Here is a 19,816-nt window from a genome sequence, read left to right as displayed (position 1 = left end):
CCATGATGCTGTGCAATCCTTTAACTTACTCCAAAATCAATCCAACAATTCCCTCTGACATACCCTCTGTTTTTCTATCATCCATTTGCCTATCCAAGGGCCTCTTCAACGTCTCTGATGCATCTGCATTCCACTCATGATACTTTCCCCTAATCAAAGTTATGCTCCCTCGTATTAGCCATTTCCACCCTGGGAGCAAGTCTCTGGCTGTCCACTCTATGTCTTTTATCATCTTGTTTACATCTAGCAAGTACCACTCTCCTCTTCGCTCCAAAGAGAAAAGCCCAAGCTCACTCAACCTACCATCATAAAACACACTCGCTAATCCAGACAACTTTCTGCTGTCTGTATGGAGTTTCTACTTTCTCCTTGTGAACTGCACGTGTCTCCTCCAGGTGCTCTGGTTTTCTCCCACAATTCCAAAGACATACCAGTTAGTAGGTTCATTGAACACTGCAAAACCGTCCCATAATTCAGGCTAAGGGTTAAACCAGGAGTTGTTGGCCTATGCAGCTCGAAGGGTCAGAAGGGCTTATATTTCAATAAATAAAAAAAAATAAACTTCATCTGCAGCCTCCTGAAAGGTGAAGTTTCAAAATCCAGTATCTCCCTTCCTCACAGAACAAAGTTCAAAATAAATTTATGGTCAAAGACACCACATTCTACCTTGAGATCCATCTCCGTGCAGATATTCACAGTAAAACAATTCAACACAACAGAATCAATGAAAAACTTGCACACAGAGACTGACAAACGACCAGCGTGCAAGTGACAAATGTACAAATACTAACAAAATAAGCAAGTCAATAATGCTAAGGACATAAGCTGTAAGCTCTGTTGTGGTTTTTAGTGCACTGTTCTCTGAAAGATGTTAATGGAAAGTGGTTTCTTTAGTACAAACAGTTGCTCAGCGATAATTAACAAGCAGAATATCACCTATTCAGAACCAACAACAGTCTTGGCAATAAGCACCTCTCTATTTCCTACTGGCTGCCCCTCTCATGCTTCCTTTCACAAGAATTGTTTTCACATTCCATTAGTCACCCTGTTTCCCAATTTGTTTAGTGTCATATACCACTTGGTCCTGGGAAATTTCAGAACAATATGCATTTACTCAAAGAATTCTAGTCATCACACACTACAGCACAGAAACAAGCCCTTATTCCATCTAGTCCATGCCAAACTATTACTCTGCCTACTTGCATCAACCTGCACCCAGAACATGGCCTTCCATACCCCTCCCATCTCTGTACCTATCCAAACCTCTCTCAAATGTTGAAGCAGAACCACTTCTGCTGGTAACTCATTCCACACTCACCACTCTGAGTGAAGAAGCCTCCCCCCTATTTTCCCCTTAAATATTTCACCTTTCACCCTTAACCTCTAGTTCAAGCCTCACTCCACCTCATGGAAAAATCCTGCTTGCATTTACCCCATCTGTACCCTTCATAATTCTGTATACTACTATAAAATCTCCCCTCATTCTCCTACACCCTGGGAAATGAAGTCCTAACCTATTCAACCTTTCCCTATAACGCAGGTCCTCAGGTCCTGTAAGTTTTCTCTGCACTCTTTCAATCTTATTTACATCTTTCCTGTAGGTAGGTAACCAAAACTGCGCACAATACTCCAAATTAGGCCTCACTAAAATCTTATACAAATTCACTATAACATCCCGTCTCCTGTACACAATACATTGATCGATGATGACCAATGTGCCAAAGCTTTCTTTACAACTATCTGCTTGTGACACCACTTTCAATGAATTATGGACCTGTATTCCCATATCCCTTTGTTCTACCACACTCCTCAGTGTCCTACCCTTCACCGTTTTTAATTCTACCCTGGTTGGTCCTCCCAAAGTGCAAATCCTCACACACTTGGCTGCATTAAATTCCATCTGCCATTTTTCAGCCCATTATTCCATCTGGTCCAGATCCCTTTGCAAGCCATGATAGCCTTCCTCACTGTGCACTAGACTCCCAATCTTGGTGTCAGCATTACCTTAACAGGCGAGTACAACCATATCACATGTGCCTAGCATTTGTCCCTTGAGTAAATTTTTACAGCACAGACTGGACACATTGGTTGTAAAGTTCAATCCATTCTCCTCATTTTTAACATGGTGTGCCACGGTAGAGTGGTGGTTAGCGCATCACTATTACAGTTCGGGGCATTCTGAAGTTCAGAGTTCAATTCCGGCGCTGTCCCCGTAGAACGACTGCGTTTTTTCCGGGTGCTCCGGTTTCCTCCCACAGTCCAAAGACGTACCAGGTAGGTTAATTGGTCATTGGAAATTGTCCCGTGATTAGGTTAGGGTTAATAGAGGCAGTCCTCCAAGGGGACCACAACCTTGCTGTGGTTCGGAGGCTTGCGTGCCTCAATGACCCAGAGAGTTATGTTGGCTGGAGTCAGGGCTCTATGCTTCGGTTCTTGGTAGGGTCACCCATGCCACACAGGTCAAAGGGTAAAGGGCAGACTAAGAGTCGTGCACCATTCTTCCAGGTTCAGGGATTCAGCTCAAGGGTTAACAACCCCCGTCTAGTCAAAAAACATTGTGATGGAAAAAGCAATGTAGAATCCTTCCATGTGGTCAAGGACAGACAGGGATGGAGGACCTTCATTGCTGCCCGAAAGGCCGGTGCACTGATGGTGCAGCAAACCGGGAGAAAACTATCCACAACGATCCATGGACATCAACTGGCTGTAAAGCGGCCTGATCAACTCTCCCTGGTCTCTACCCACGAAAGGGGCACAAATCCGACTGGGCATCGCTGAAAATCACGGCACTGGCAAACACGCCGCATGCACGATTTGTAAACCAGTGCAGGCAACGTTCCAGAGCACAGCTCACAGAGTTGGCCACGCAGCCAGTGATGGGATCTCCTCCCCACCTCACAATCGAGTAGTGACAATCAATCGGCTGATTGATATGTACATGAAGGCCAACCGTTCAGAGGACACCCCACAAGGGAACAGTGGACTATGACGACGAAACATTTGCAAATGGTTTGCCTCAACCGGAGAACAACTCCACTCAACCACACACAAGAAATTCAGCAGACGCTGGAAATCCAGAGCAAATCACAGAAATTGCCAGAGGAACTTAGTAGGTCAGGTGGCATCTATGGAGAGGGGTGAACAGTCAATGCTTCAGGCAGAGACCATTCTTCAAGAATGGAAAGGAAGGGAGAAGACAGAATAAGAGAGGGGGGAAAGGAGGAGGAGAGTTGTGTATTTAATATTTCAGCCATATTGTAATCTCATAAACATACTGTTTGAGTAAGCATTCTTTGTGGTTTTACTAGCTCATCAAGGATTACACGTACGACTATGTGACTGGCAGACATCATCCCGCTACCGTGTGATACACGTGCACCTTAAAGTAAACTCAAAGGCAGACTCACATCTCGGACCCCCGTGTCTTCCTCTGAATTAGTTTAATGTTTTGAATTTACTAAACACAAGTACAAACTGGCAGGTGGTAGGTGAGACTGGGTGAGGGGAATGGTAGGGGGGAGCTGGCAGCTGATGGGTGAAAGAGGCACAGGCTGAGGAAGAAGCGATCTGACAAGGAGATTGTACCACAGGAGAAAGGGAAGGAAGAGGGGCACCAGGGGGAGATGATAGGCAGCTGGCATTCATATAAACAGAGATTCTGTAAATCCAGAGTAAACTTTAGGAGGACCTCAGCAGGTCAGGCAGCATCTATGGAGAGGAATAAACAGAGGATGTGGAGAGGGTGCTTCCTTTGGTGGGTAGTCTAGGACCAGAGGACACAGCCTTAGAACAGAGCGATGTTCATTCAGAACAGAGATGAGGAGGAATTTCTGTAGCCAGAGGCTGGTGAATCTGTGGAATTCATTGCTCCAAGCAGCTGCGGAGGCCAAGTCATTGGGTATATTTAAAGCGGATGTTAATCAGTTCTAGATTAGTCAGGGCGTCAAAGGATACGCGGGGAAGGCAGGAGATCGGGGTTGGGAGGGATAATAAATCAGCCATGGTGGGACGGACTCAATGGGCCGAATTACCTAATTCTGCTCCTATATCTTATGGTCTTTGGTCACCCCGGGTCCGTCCGCCTGCGACGGCAAACTTGAGTTTGAAACAAAGGGCCAGTTTGCGAAGTGCGCGGTGGCGCCTGGCATTCCTGCCCCCAGTGCAGGTTACGGAGAGGGTTTAGAGGCGCTCAGGTGCGTTGCCCCTAACTCACCTGCGGCGCCGGAGACCCTCTCATCGCCACCGAAACAAAGACGCCCAGCTACGGCGGCAGCGAGATCCACATAAACACAAATACCTGGGACACAATGGGATGGGTGGGGAAAGACTCGGGAAGGGGAGGAGACTTCGACAGCACCTACTGGGATGTCTTAAAAGGGGCACGCACATAGCAGAGCGCTGAAAGTGGGGCCCACTAGAACCAAACATTAGCTGAGTGCATTTAGAGTCATAGCACTCCCTGTAGATGTTGTTGTCCAGTCTGTTAGAGCTGACTTCACATGCTTGAACTAAAGGGGATAACTTCACTTGCCCCATCATTGAAATGTTCCCACAGCCTGCAGACACACTTTCCAGAACCCTTCTTCATTTCATGTTCTGGATACAGGCCCTTCAGACCATCTAGTTCATGCCGAACCATTTAAACTGCCTACTCCCATCGACCGGCACAGGGTCCATAGGCCTCCATTCCCCTACCATCCGTGTACCTATCCAAAATTCTCTTAGACGTTGGAATCGAACTCCGATGCACCACTTGTGCTGGCAGCTCGTTCCACACCCTCACCACCCTCTGAGTGAAGTAGTTTCCCCTCATGGCCCTGTTGAACTTCTCACCTTTCACCCTTAACCCATCACCTCTAGTTGTAATCCCACCCGACCTCAGTGGAAAAAGCCTGCTTGCATTTACCCTATCCACATCACTCAATCTTGCATACCTCTCTCAAATCTCTTCTCATTCTTCTACGTTCCAAAGAATAAAGTCCTAACCTATTCAATCTTTCCTTATAACTCAGTTCTTCCAGACTGAGCAAGTTCCTTGTGAATTTTCTCTGCACTCTTTCAACCTTATTTACATCTTTCCTGTAGGTAGGTGACCAAAACTGCACACAATACCCCAAATTAGGCCTCACCAATGTCTTATACAACTTCAACATAACAATATAATCAAATAATTATTTACAATTAAACCTTTCTGAGGTGTTTTACAGACAGACAGACTTTATTGATCCCGAGGGAAATTGGGTTTCGTTACAGTCGCACCAACCAAGAATAGTGTAGAAATATAGCAATATAAAACCATAAATAATTAAATAATGATAAGTTAATCATGCCAAGTGGAAATTAGTCCAGGACCAGCCTATTGGCTCAGGGTGCCTGACACTCCAAGGGAGGAGTTGTAAAGTTTGATGGCCACAGGCAGGAATGACTTCCTGTGACGCTCAGTGTTACATCTCGGTGGAATGAGTCTCTGGCTGAATGTACTCCTGTGCCTAACCAGTACATTAAGGAGTGGATGGAAGTCATTGTCCAAGATGGCATGCAACTTGGACAGCATCCTCTTTTCAGACACCACCGTCAGAGAGTCCAGTTCCACCCCCACAATATCACTGGCCTTACGAATGAGTTTGCTGATTCTGTTGGTGTCTGCTACCCCCAGCCTGCTGCCCAAGCACACAACAGCAAACATGATAGCACTGGCCACCACAGCCTCGTAGAACATCCTCAGCATCGTCCGGCAGATGTTAAAGGACCTCAGTCTCCTCAGGAAGTAGAGACGGCTCTGCCCCTTCTTGTAGATAGCCTTAGTGTTCTTTGACCAGTCCAGTTTATCGTCAATTCGTATCCCCAGGTATTTGTAATCCTCCACCATGTCCACATGGATGGAAACAGGGGTGACCGGTGCCTTAGCCCTCCTCAGGTCCACCACCAGCTCCTTAGTCTTTTTCACATTAAGCTGCAGATGATTCTGCCCGCACCATGTGACAAAGTTTCCCACCGTCGCCCTGTACTCAGCCTCATCTCCCTTGCTGATGCATCCAACTATGGCCGAGTCATCAGAAAACTTCTGAAGATGTTGTTATCAAGAGCACATAACTTTAAGATGATTGGAGGAAAGTATGTGGGAGGGGGAAGAGTGTCAGAGATTCTGCAGATGCTGGAAATCCAGAGCAACACACATAAAATGCTGGAGGAACTCAGCAGATCAGGCAGCCTCTGTGGAGTGGAACAGTCAACATATCTGGGTGAGGTATCCCCATAGATGCTGCCTGACCCACTGAATTTCTCCAGCAATTTGCGGATGTCAGAGATAGTTTGTTTTTTACGCAGAGTGGTGGGTGTGTGTAACGCACTGCCAGGGCAGTGGCAGAGGCAAATACATGAGGGACATTTAAACACATATGAATGGTCCCGGGGGTTAAAGGACTGTGTACGTGGGAGAGTGGGGCTTGTTGAACAGAAAACTGAGGGCTACGTAGGAGGGAAGGGTTAGATTGAGACGCACAAAACGCTGGAGGAACTCAGCAGGTCAGGCAGCATCGGTGGAAAAGAATAAACAGTCGACATTTTGGGCCGAGACCCTTCGTCAGGACTGGAAAGGCAGGGGGAAGATGCTAAAATAAGAAGGTGGGGGAGGGGGACAAACCAGAAGGTGATTGGGGGAGGGGGATGAAGTAAGACTAGGAGGTGACAGGTGGAGAAAGTAAAGGGTTGGACCTACCGACCTGGATTGGGAGACCGCTTTCTCGAGCACCTCTGCTCTATCCACAAAAAGCGGATTGCCTGGTGGCCAACCACTTTAATTCCTATCCACATGTTGGTCCATGGCCTCCGCTTCTCCATGATGAAGCCACTCTCAGGCTGGAGGACCAACATCTCATATTGTCTGGGTTGCCTCCAACTTGATGGCATGAACATCAACTTCTCCAACTTCTGATAATTTCCCCCCCTCCTCCACCTTCCATCTTCTTCTATTCCCCACTCAGGCCTCTCGCCTCTTCTCCTCACCTGCCCATCACCTCCTCTGCTGTCCCTCCTCCTTCCCTTTCTCCCATGCTCCACTCTCCTCTCCAGCCCTTTGCCTTTTCCACCTGTCACCTCCCAGCTTCATACCTCACCATCTCCCACCCACCTGACCACCTTCTGTTTGTACACCTCCCCCCTGCCCCCCCACCTTTCTATTCTGGCATCCCCCTTCTTTCCCAGTCCTGATGAAGGGTCTCAGCCCAAATGGTCAACTGTTTATTCCTCTCCATAGATGCTGTCTGACGTGCTGAGTCCCTCCAGCATTTTGTGAATAAATAATCTAACCCTTCCTTCTCGCACAGCATTCAAATTTTCTTTCAGGTTTATTTGAAACATGCTGTGAAATACGTCATTCCCTTTTTTAACCACCACACCCAAGCATGTGCTGGGGGCAGCACGCGTTCCAATGCCAACACAACACACCCACAATGCTCAGCAAAACAAGCCCTTGTCCTCCCTCTCTCCCACATGCACGGCACTTTCACCCTCAGGACCATTCATCCAAGTCTAAAAGACTCTTAAACATCCCTAATGAACCTGCCTCGCCCACCACCCCGGCCGTGCGTTCCACGCATTCACCTCTCCCAGACATCCTACTTCTGACACCCACAAAACGCTGAGAAATTCTGAAGCTCAGGCAGAATCAAGCAGGCGATATCTCGGCCAGAATCATCGACTGTTCCTCTCCATAGATGCTGCCTGACCTGCTGAGTTCCTCCGGCATTTTGCGTCTGTTGCTCGGATTTCCAGCATCTGCAGAATCTCGCGTTAAAGGGCAGACTGATCGTATGAAGGGCCTGCACTGTTCTATGTTCTAACATTGATGGGATCCCTGTTGCCAAAATCACGGTCAAAGAATTAAATATCAAGTTGAACGTGAAGGAAGGGACAGAGGAGGTGCGCTTTAGCACAATGACTGTAGAATAATAAATAATGCTTGTTTATTATTGACACATCGACCAGTACAGCACAGAAACAGGTCTTTCAGCCCACAATGTTGTGCTGATCCATTTAAATTAGTACCGTAATCAAACTAGTCCCTCTCCCTACACAATGTCCACGTCCTTCCATTTTCCTCACTTTCATGTGCCCAAGAGCCTCTTGAACACCTCAATAGAACATTACAGGCCCTTCGGCCCAAGATGTTGTACCAACCTCTTAACCTACTCTGAGATCAATCTAACCCTCCCCTTCCACATTGCCCTCCACTTTCTTATAGATTGCCTCCACCACACCCCAGGCACCCACCACTCTTCACGTCTCACACATCTCCTTTGAACTTTCACCTTAAATCCACGCTCTCCGGTATCAGACATTTTGCCCCTGGTACAAAGATACTGGCTGTCTACTGGCGGGGTGGCACAATAGTGTAGCGATTAGCGTAACACTATTAAAGCACCCAGCGACCCAGTTCAATTCCAGTCGCTGTCTGTAAGGAGTTTGTACGTTCTCCCTGTGACCGCGTGGGTTTCCTCGCACAGTCCAAAGAAGTGCAGCTTATTAGGTTGACTGGTCGTGCATTTGGAACTGATTGGGTGGGCTCACTGGGCCAAGAGGGCCTGAAACCATGCTGTATCTGCATAAATATGGAGAGGTTCCCTCACCTCTGTCCCTCCGACCCTCGGCACAGGTGCCCCTCAGGACTGCGTCCTTCTTTACTCCCTGTACACTGAGTCGCCACCCACAGCTCCAAACTGCTAATTAAATTTGCTAACAACATGACACTGATTGGCCTAATCTCAAATAACAATGAGACAACCTGCAGAGAAGAAATCATCACCCTGACACAATGGCGTCAAGTAAACAACCTCTCCCTCAATGTCACAAACACAAAGGAGCTGGTTGTGGACTACAGGAGGAATGGAGACAGGCTAACCCCTATTGACATCAATGGATCTGGGGTTGAGAGGGTTAACAGCTTTAAGTTCCTCAGCATCCACATCACTGAGGACCTCACATGGTCTGTACGTACCAGCTGTGTGGTGAAAAAGGCACAACAGCGCCTCTTTCACCTCAGACGGTTGAGAAAGTTTGGTATGGGCCCCCAAATCCTAAGAACTGTCTACTGGGGCACATTGAGAGCTTCCTGACTGGCTGCATCACTGCCTGGTATGGGAACTGTACCTCCCTCAATCGCAGGACTCTGCAGAGAGTGGTGTGGACAGCCCAGCTCATCTGTAGATGTGAACTTCCCACTATTCACGACATTTACAAAGTCAGGTGTGTAAAAAGGGCCCGAAGGATCATTGGGGACCTGAGTCACCCCAAACACAAACTGTTCCAGCTGCTACCATCCAGGAAACGGTACCGCAGCATAAAAGCCAGGACCAACAGGCTCCAGGACAGCCTCTTCCACCAGGCCATCAGACTGATGAACTCACACTGATACAATTGTACTTCTGTGTTATATTGTCTATCCTGTTGTACATACTATTTATTACAAATTACTATAAATTGTACACTGCACATTTAGATGGAGACGTAACAAAGATTTTTACTCCTCATGTAGGTGAAGGATGTAAGGAACAAAGTCAATTCAATTCCGTTATCTTTGCCTCTCCTAATCTTATAAACCTCAATCAGATCTCCCCTCAGCCTTCAACATTCCAGAGCAAATAACCCAATTTTGTCCAACCCTTAACTGATGATTAAATGATAATTAAACATAAATTGGAACATTTTTCCCCATGACCATCTGGGTTTCCTCTGGGTGCTCTGGTCCCTCCCACGTTCCAGAGTTAAGCTGTGGACACGCTACATTGGCACTCGAGCCATGGCGACTCTTGCGGGCAGCCCCCCCCCCAGCACATCCTCAGACTATGTTGGTCGCTGACACAAACAACTCGTTTCACTGTGTGACAAATAAAGCTAATTTAGTCTAACCTTTGGTGACAGTCACTGGATCTGATCCCTGGCACTCCCCTCTGGGCACAGGCTGTGACTCCTGGTAAAAGCCAAACTGGACGGCAGTCAGCAGAGGGAGAGCTGCACAACATCACTGTGAAGGACACCTTCCACGCCCCCACCATGGACTCCCTCTACACCCCCCGCTGCCTGGGGAAACCAGCCAACAAAATCAACAGACCGCACCCCCCCCCCACCCCGGGCATTCTCGCTTCTCTCCGCCTGCATTGGGGAGGAGATAGAAAACCCGAAAGCATGCCTCACTAAGTGTGAGAATAGCTTCCAATCTGCTGTTATAAGACCATGCTCCTGTCGCTATCTGCGGAACGTTGTTTTGTACCGGGGGGGGGGGGGGTGATATTCTTGATGCCATTTGTGCTATTTGGGTTTTTTTTTGCATGTGAGATTGGGGGGGGGAGGTGTCGATGATTTCCTTAGAAAAGCTGACTAATCTCAGGGTTGTGTACTGCATACATACTTTGATAATAAATGTACCTTGAATCTTGAACTGAATGGCTCCTCGTACGAGATAAAACTGATTCTCGAGCTCGTGGCCCTCGCATTTTATCGCCTGCCTGCTCTGCACTCTGTAATGTTAACACTTCACTCTGCATTCTGTTATTGTATTAACATGATGAAATTATCACGAGTTCCTCAAGTACGGTTTCTATCCCAGTTATTACACTACCGAATGCTTCTCTCGTGCAATAAAATGGTCTCCTGACCTCACATTTATTTTATTTATAGATACTGTCCTCCTCCTTCAAAGAACGGGGTTTCCCCGCCTCCACCATGGATACTGTCCTCACCCGCATCTCCTCCATTTCCCAACGCAGATTTGACGAGCATCTTCGCTCCATTTGCAGGAAATGGGGTGGCCAACCATTTTAATTCCCATTCCGGACTCCATTCCCATTCCGACATGTCAGTCCCCTACAGTCACGGTGAGGCCACACTCAGGTTGGAGGGGAAATGCCTCATATTCTATCTGGGCAGCCTCCAACCTAATGGCACGGATAATGATTTCTCTACCCTCTGGCAATGCCTTCATGTCCCCCTTCCCTCTTCTTCAGTTATTGGCTAAATCAGCCAAGGAGCAAGAGTAGAGATTAAACAAATAAAGATGCTTTCTAAAATGGCTATTTACCCTCCGGAGAGGGAAACACACTCCTGTTTACATCAAGGTGCTGAGGTCAATCAGACGGAGAGATTCAAGTTCCAGTGGGTAAATGTCATCGAAATCCTGTCTTGCTCCAAGCACCAAAGGCCACACCAGCACCCCGACTTACTCAGGAAGCTGAACAACTTGGCAAGTTCCCTCTGACCTCACCATGTTTTATTGGCGCACCATAGCTGCCCCATGACTTGGTACGGTAACTGCTCTGCCCGTGACGGCAAGACACTGCAGAGGGCTGTGGACACAGCTCAAAGCCTCACAGAAACCAGCCTCCCCTCCACAAACTCACTCGATTTATATTTCTCTCTGCCTCAGCAAAGCAGACAACAGCGAGGTTTGAAAGCTCGTACCACCAGGCTCAAAGACAGGTTTATTCCTTTGGTTCCACTTTCACCCCTTCTCTGCAAGTCACTTTTTATTGTCATTTCAACCATAACTGCTGGTACAGTGCACAGTACAAATGAGACATTTTTTCAGGACCATGGTGCTACATGAAACAGTACAAAAAGTAGACCGAGCTACGTAAAAAACAACACAGAAAAAACTACACTAGACAGACCTACCAACCTCAACTCAGCTGCCCGTCACCTCCACAGTGCCCCACCCCTTTCCTCCTTCCCCTTCCCCATTGGTCCACTCTCCTCCCCTATCAGATTCCTTCACCCTTTCTCCTCAGCTGCCCGTCACCTCCACGGTGCCCCACCCCTTTCCTCCTTTCCCCTTCCCCATTGGTCCACTCTCCTCCCCTATCAGATTCCTTCACCCTTTCTCCTCAGCTGCCCGTCACCTCCTCTTGGTGCCCCACCCCTTTCCTCCTTCCCCTTCCCCATTGGTCCACTCTCCTCCCCTATCAGATTCCTTCACCCTTTCTCCTCAGCTGCCCGTCACCTCCTCTTGGTGCCCCACCCCTTTCCTCCTTCCCCTTCCCCATTGGTCCACTCTCCTCCCCTATCAGATTCCTTCACCCTTTCTCCTCAGCTGCCCGTCACCTCCACGGTGCCCCACCCCTTTCCTCCTTCCCCTTCCCCATTGGTCCACTCTCTTCCCCTATCAGATTCCTTCACCCTTTCTCCTCAGCTGCCCGTCACCTCCTCTTGGTGCCCCACCCCTTTCCTCCTTCCCCTTCCCCATTGGTCCACTCTCCTCCCCTATCAGATTCCTTCACCCTTTCTCCTCAGCTGCCCGTCACCTCCACGGTGCCCCACCCCTTTCCTCCTTTCCCCTTCCCCATTGGTCCACTCTCCTCCCCTATCAGATTCCTTCACCCTTTCTCCTCAGCTGCCCGTCACCTCCTCTTGGTGCCCCACCCCTTTCCTCCTTCCCCTTCCCCATTGGTCCACTCTCCTCCCCTATCAGATTCCTTCACCCTTTCTCCTCAGCTGCCCGTCACCTCCTCTTGGTGCCCCACCCCTTTCCTCCTTCCCCTTCCCCATTGGTCCACTCTCCTCCCCTATCAGATTCCTTCACCCTTTCTCCTCAGCTGCCCGTCACCTCCACGGTGCCCCACCCCTTTCCTCCTTCCCCTTCCCCATTGGTCCACTCTCTTCCCCTATCAGATTCCTTCACCCTTTCTCCTCAGCTGCCCGTCACCTCCTCTTGGTGCCCCACCCCTTTCCTCCTTCCCCTTCCCCATTGGTCCACTCTCTTCCCCTATCAGATTCCTTCACCCTTTCTCCTCAGCTGCCCGTCACCTCCTCTTGGTGCCCCACCCCTTTCCTCCTTCCCCTTCCCCATTGGTCCACTCTCTTCCCCTATCAGATTCCTTCACCCTTTCTCCTCAGCTGCCCGTCACCTCCTCTTGGTGCCCCACCCCTTTCCTCCTTCCCCTTCCCCATTGGTCCACTCTCCTCCCCTATCAGATTCCTTCACCCTTTCTCCTCAGCTGCCCGTCACCTCCTCTTGGTGCCCCACCCCTTTCCTCCTTCCCCTTCCCCATTGGTCCACTCTCCTCCCCTATCAGATTCCTTCTTATCCAAGTGTAAAGGTGATGTACACGCGCAGTAGCCTCTCGGTTGCCAACCAAAATGCTTGTTTCTTTGTTAAAAGTATTTTTATACATAGTAAGACCATTCTTGACTCCAATAACTACCTCCACAGCAGGTGAACAGCTCAGTTTTCGGAGTAGCCGGCCAGGGTGTTGTAAGAGCCAGCTGGTGGTTCAGAGAGGGTGAGTCAGCTCATCCGGCCAAGGAAAGCAAGACAGGCGAATTGGGATGTTGGGCCGCAGGGCCACAGAAGGAGCCAGATCGGGCTCAGATGAGCTGACCTGGGTGTAGTCCAAGCTGCTGCCTGCTACTTGGATGTGCTGGAGTTGGTGCCCTCAATTTGGCGCGAAGGCGGCGTGTAGTGAAACCGCGAGTGACCACCTTGGACGCTTCTTTTGCGATCGCAAGACCCTGTTGGACGTTGACTGCCGCAGGCCTGCTACCCTTGTTTGGTGGCGGGACAGGGAGCGAGACAGCAGAGTCACCTCGGTCGTAGTGAGGACAAGCCCTCGAGCCATGGGCTTGTGTTGTCGCGTGGCCTCTGGGCTCAGGTGGTGACGACAGCTCCTGTCGGTGCTGCCCTCCAGTGGTGGATTGGTGGGATTACAGGGTGGGCTGCCAGGAACCAATTTGCAGGACGTCGCTCAGGGTCTTGGACTAAAGATATGTTCTCTTACACGACTACGTTCTTTTTTTTTTCCATTCCTTTCTCGCTATTTTGAATGGATGTATATGTTTTTGCACCTTTGGCCCCAGAGGAACACTGTCTCATTCAGCTGTGTCCATGTACGGATTGAATAGCGAGTACACATGATTTGATCTGATTTCCCTCTTCCATTCATCACCTCCCAGCTTCTTACTTCACCCCCCCCCACACACCCACCATCCCCCTCACCTGCTCCCACCCATCACCTCCCAGCCTGCACTCCCTCCATTGATCAGGGTCGACCATGGATGTTGTATCTGAGCTGTCTACGCAAGCCACGGCAATACAATATGGAGAGCAAGTTGTTGGCATGCAGCAGGTACCCCTCCCCCCCCACCTCCACACATCTGATAAATCCACAGGAACGGCAGAGACCGATACAGCTTGGCACCTGCGGCATCGCAGGAGTTGTCAGTCAGGATTGAACTCAACATCAGACTGCCTTAGGGACTCCAGCTCCAGATTTGTCCTGGGGGTTCACTCCTGAAGCCTTCCCCAGGAGTGGGTGTAGTCAGACAGACAGACAGGCAGACAGACTTTATTGATCCCAAGGGAAATTGGGTTTCGTTACAGTCACACCAACCAAGAATAGTGTAGAAATATAGCAATATAAAACCATAAATAATTAAACAATAATAAGTTAATCATGCCCAGTGGAAATAAGTCCAGGACCAGCCTATTGGCTCAGGGTGTCTGACACTCCGAGGGAGGAGTTGTAAAGTTTGATGGCCACAGGTAGGAATGACTTCCTATGACGCTCAGTGTTACATCTCGGTGGAATGAGTCTCTGGCTGAATGTACTCCTGTGCCGAACCAGTACATTATGGAGTGGATGTGAGTCATTGTCCAAGATGGCATGCAACTTGGACAGCATCCTCTTTTCAGACACCACCGTCAGAGAGTTCAGTTCCAGCCCCACAACATCACTGGCCTTACGAATGAGTTTGCTGATTCTGTTGGTGTCTGCTACCCTCAGCCTACTGCCCCAGCACACAACAGCAAACATGATAGCACTGGCCACCACAGCCTCGTAGAACATCCTCAGCATCGTCCGGCAGACATTAAAGGACCTCAGTCTCCTCAGGAAGTAGAGACGGCTCTGACCCTCGCAGGGCAGCAGGGGTTTGAGATCAGAGATTTCCTTCTCCTAGGTGAGCTGCCAACCCCGGCTGAGCCCCGTCTGCCCGAAGCAACTGGTCCTGTCACTAGAAACAGTTTCACTGTGTTTAGTAGCTAAGCCACCCCCCACCCCCACCCCATGAAGGCCAGGAGCTGGACTTGGTTGTCAGAGTCTATTTGAGACTCATGTCGTTGAGAACATTTAATAGGTAGTGGGAGCTCATACCCCTCCTCCCAGGCATGACAATCTTAAGGTACATGACCATATACAGGATTGATATAACCATATATAGGTAGAAGCAGCTTCTACCCCTCCACCATCAGGTTTTCGAATAGTCCATGAACACTCCCTCACTATTCCTGTCAGCATTAAATTCCATTTGCCATTTTTCATCCAATTTCATCAGCTGGTCCAGATCCCACTGTAAGTCTTGACAGTCTTCCTCACTGTCCACTACACCCCCAATCTTGGTGTCATCCACAAATTTGCTGGTCCAGTTAACTACATTATCATCCAGATTGTTGATGGAGATGACAACAATGGACCCAGCACTGATCCCTGTGGCACACCGCTAGTCACAGGCCTCCAGTCAGAGGCAACTGCCTACAATCACTCTCTGGTTTCTTCTGCGAAGCCAATGTCTAGTTCAATTTACTACCTCATCTTGAATCTTCCTGATCGACCTCCCATGAGGGGCGTTGTCAAAGGCCTTGCTAAAGTTCATGTAGACAACATCCACTGCCTTGCCATCACCCACTTTCCTGGTAAATTCCTCGAAAAGCACTACAAGAACATAGAATAGTACAGCACATTACAGGCCCTTCGGCCCAAAATGTTGTGCCGACCCTCAAACCCTGCCTCCCATATAACCCCCCACCTTAAATTCCTCCATATACCTGTCTAGTTGTCTCTTAAACTTCACTAGGGTATCTGCCTCCACCACTGACTCAGGCAGTGCATTCCACGCACCAACCGCTCTCTGAGTGAAAAACCTTCCTCTAATATCCCCCTTGAACTTCCCTCCCCTTACCTTAAAGTCATGTCCTCTTGTACTGAACAGTGGTGCCCTGGGGAAGAGGCACTGGCTGTCCACTCTGTCTATTCCTCTTAATATCTTGTACACCTCTATCATGTCTCCTCTCATCCTCCTCTCCAAAGAGTAAAGCCCTAGCTCCCTTAATCTCTGATCATAATCCATACTCTCTAAACCAGGCAGCATCCTGATAAATCTCCTCTGTACCCTTTCCAATGCTTCCACATCCTTCCTATAGTGAGGCAACCAGAACTGGACACAGTACTCCAAGTGTGGCCTAACCAGAGTTTTATAGAGCGTCCCCTAAACTCTATCCCTCAACTTATGAAAGCTAACACCCCATAAGCTTTCTTAACTACCCTATCTACCTGTGAAGCAACTTTCAACGATCTGTGGACATGTAGCCCCAGATCTCTCTGCTCCTCCACACTACCAAGTAACCTGCCATTTACTTTGTACTCTGCCTTGGAGCTTGTCCTTCCAAAGTGTACCACCTCACATTTCTCCGGGTTGAACTCCATCTGCCACTTCTCAGCCCACTTCTGCATCCTATCAATGTCTCTCTGCAATCTTCAACAATCCTCTACACTATCTACAACACCACCAGCCTTTGTGACGTCTGCAAACTTGCCAACCCATCCTTCTACCCCCACATCCAGGTCGTTCTTTCTTTTAAAATCTTTTTTTTATTATTATTATTCAAAAATACGCAGGTACATCGAAGTAACAACACTTACAATGCCTCAAAAAATTATCTTAAAGATTGAAAATTTTTGTGAATAAAAAACCCCTACTCAGCAAGAAAGGTGAGAAAAAGAACCCATTGAGGGTACAACCCCGAAGCCATGCATCATATAGAAAGCTTCTAAAAATAAACATCAAACCGCCAACAAGAAGAAAAAATATATCAAAACAAAATTTACACTTAGATTGTGGAGGAAATCTGTCAGTTAACTGAAATGATAGTAATGAGCAAATGAGCCCCATCTCTTCTCAAAATCAAATAAAGGTTCAAAGGTTCAACACATCCAGGTCATTAATAAAAATCACAAAAAGCAGAGGTCCCAGAACCGATCCTTGTGGGACACCACTAGTCACAACCCTCCAATCTGAATGTACTCCCTCCACCACAACCCTCTGCAGGCAAGCCAATTCTGAATCCACCTGGCCAAACTTCCATGGATCCCATGCCTTCTGATTTTCTGAATAAGCCTACCATGTGGAACCTTGTCAAATGCCTTACTAAAATCCATGTAGTTCACATCCACTGCGCTACCCTCATCTATATGCCTGGTCACCTCCTTAAAGAACTCTATCAGGCTTGTTAGGCACGATCTGCCCTTCACAAAGCCATGCTGACTGTCCCTGATCAGACCATGATTCTCTAAATGCCCATAGATCCTATCTCTAAGAATCTTTTCCAACCGCTTTCCCACCACAGACGTAAGGCTCACTGGTCTATAATTAACCGGATTATCCCTACTACCTTTCTTGAACAAGGGGACAACATTTGTCTCCTTCCAATCCTCCGGTACCATTCCCGTGGACAACGAGGACATAAAGATCCGAGCCAGAGGCTCAGCAATCTCTTCCCTCGCCTCATGGAGCAGCCTGGGGAATATTCCATCAGACCCCAGGGACTTATCCGTCCTAATGTATTTTAACAACTCCAACACCTCCTCTCCCTTAATATCAACATGCTCCAGAACATCAACCTCACTCATATTGTCCTCACCGTCATCAAGTTCCCTCTCAGTGGTGAATACCTAAGAGAAGTATTCATTGAGGACCTCGCTCACTTCCACAGCCTCCAGGCACATCTTCCCACTTCTATCTCCAATCGGTCCTACCTTTACTTCCGTCATCCTTTTGTTCTTCACATGATTGAAGAATGCCTTGGGGTTTTCCTTTACTCTACTTGCCAAGGCCTTCTCATGCCCCCTTCTTGCTCTTCTCAGCCCTTTCTTAAGCTCCTTTCTTGCTACCTATATTCCTCAATAGACCCATCTGATCCTTGCTTCCTAAACCTCATGTATGCTGCCTTCTTCCACCTGACTAGATTTTCCACTTCACTTGTCACCCATGGTTCCTTCACCCTACCATTCTTTATCTTCCTCAGCGGGACAAATTTATATCTAACATCCTGCAAGAGATCCTTAAACATCGATCACATGTCCATAGTACATTTCCCTGCAAAAACATCATCCGAATTCACACCCGCAAGTTCTAGCCTTATACCCTCATAATTTGCCCTTCCCCAATTAAAAATTTTCCTGTCCTCTCTGATTCTATCCTTTTCCATGATAATGCTAAAGGTCAGGGAGCGGTGATCACTGTCCCCCAGATGCCCACCCACTGACAGATCTGTGACCTGACCCGGTTCGTTACCTAATACTAGATCTAGTATGACATTCCCCCTAGTCAGCCTGTCAACATACTGTGACAGGAATCCATCCTGGACACACTTAACAAACTCTGTCCCATCTAAACTCTTGGAACTAATCAGGTGCCAATCAATATTAGGGAAGTTAAAGTCACCCATGATAACAACCCTGTTATTTTTGCACCTTTCCAAAATCTGCCTCCCAATCCGCTCCTCGGTATCTCTGCTGCTACCAGGGGGCTTATAGAATACAATGCCTCCTGAGACAGTGACAAGGTTGGTTACCATGCACAAAGCCATGTTGATTATCCCTAATCCGTCCCCCATCTATCCAAATACTTATACATCCAGTCCCATCAGAATAACTTCCAATAATTTTCCCATGACTGATGCCAGGCTCAACAGTCTATAATTTCCTGCCTTATTCATAGACAATGGAACAACATTAAGATCTCCTCCATCTCTTTCAGCTCCTTGCATCAATTACCATTCCAGTCTTCCAGAGGACCAATCTTGTCCCTTGCTATCCCTTTCCTCTTAATACATCTGTAGAAGCCCTTGAGATTCTCCTTCACCATGCCTACGAGAACAACTTCATGCCTTCTTTTATCTCTCCCGATTTCTTTAAGTGTTCTCTCACATTTCTTTTACTCATAAGCACCTCATTATTTGTTCCTGCCTGCCTATCCCTGCTATGCACCTCCTTTTCTCTCTTATCCAAGGCCTTGATATCTCTTGAAAACCAAAGTTCCCTGAATCTGTTGTCCTTGCCTTTTATTCCGACTGGAACATACAAACTCTGTACTCTCAAAATTTCACTTTTGAAAGCCTCCCACATACCAAGCACACCTTTGCCAGAAAACAACCTGTCCCAACCCACACCTGCCAGATCCTTTCTGATGCCATCAAAATCGGCTTTTCTCCAATTTAGGATCTCAACCTGGGGACCAGACCTACTCTGTTCCACAAATAACTCGAACCTAATGACATTGTGATCACTAGATGCAAGGTGTTCCCCTACACAAGCTTCTATCACCTGCCCTGTCTCATTCCCTGATAGCAGATCCAGTATCGCACACTCCCTTACTGGGACTTCTACGCACTGATTAGGGAAACTTTCCTGAACACACTTGACAAACACTTTCCCGTCCATCCCATTCACAGTGTGGGGGTCTCAGTCAATATGTGAGAAGTTAAACCTACTATCACAACCTTATCTTTGTTGCAACAGTCTGCAATCTCTCTACAAATTTGCTCCTTTAAGTCCTGCAGACTGTTGGGTGGTCGATATTATAATCCAATTAACGTGGCCATACCTTTCTTATTCCTCAGTTCTACCCACAGCGCCTCTCCAGTCTGTCCTGACTGAGCACTGCCCTGACTAGTAAAGCCACCCCTCCTCCTTTAATTCCTCCTGCTCCGTCACGTCAAGAACAAAGGAATCCCGTAAAATTCATCTGCTAGTCCTGCCTCTCCTACAACCAA

The 19,816-nt window shown here is 48.1% G+C and overlaps 1 protein-coding gene across 7 annotated transcripts in view; it reads right to left on the bottom strand.

The window, feature by feature from the left end:
* Nucleotides 1–19,816, bottom strand: part of LOC132391014 (arf-GAP with Rho-GAP domain, ANK repeat and PH domain-containing protein 1-like) — a 284,897-nt gene that overhangs the window by 164,832 nt on the left and 100,249 nt on the right. Inside the window, exon 1 of one of the 7 annotated variants that reach the window (XM_059963622.1) lies at nt 4,214–4,355. The exons of 5 other annotated variants lie outside the window; for them this stretch is intronic. The gene's annotated coding sequence lies outside the window, so the exon portion shown is untranslated. Of the gene's footprint in view, nt 1–4,031; nt 4,050–4,213; nt 4,356–19,816 lie in introns of those variants that run through there. One more of the 7 variants, XM_059963625.1, reaches the window with a different exon arrangement.

The sequence above is a fragment of the Hypanus sabinus genome, chromosome 3 (assembly GCF_030144855.1).
Source record: "Hypanus sabinus isolate sHypSab1 chromosome 3, sHypSab1.hap1, whole genome shotgun sequence".
Lineage (NCBI taxonomy): Eukaryota > Metazoa > Chordata > Chondrichthyes > Myliobatiformes > Dasyatidae > Hypanus > Hypanus sabinus.
Note: the sequence above shows the minus strand (reverse complement) of the source record. Positions and strands in the feature narration are given on the sequence as shown.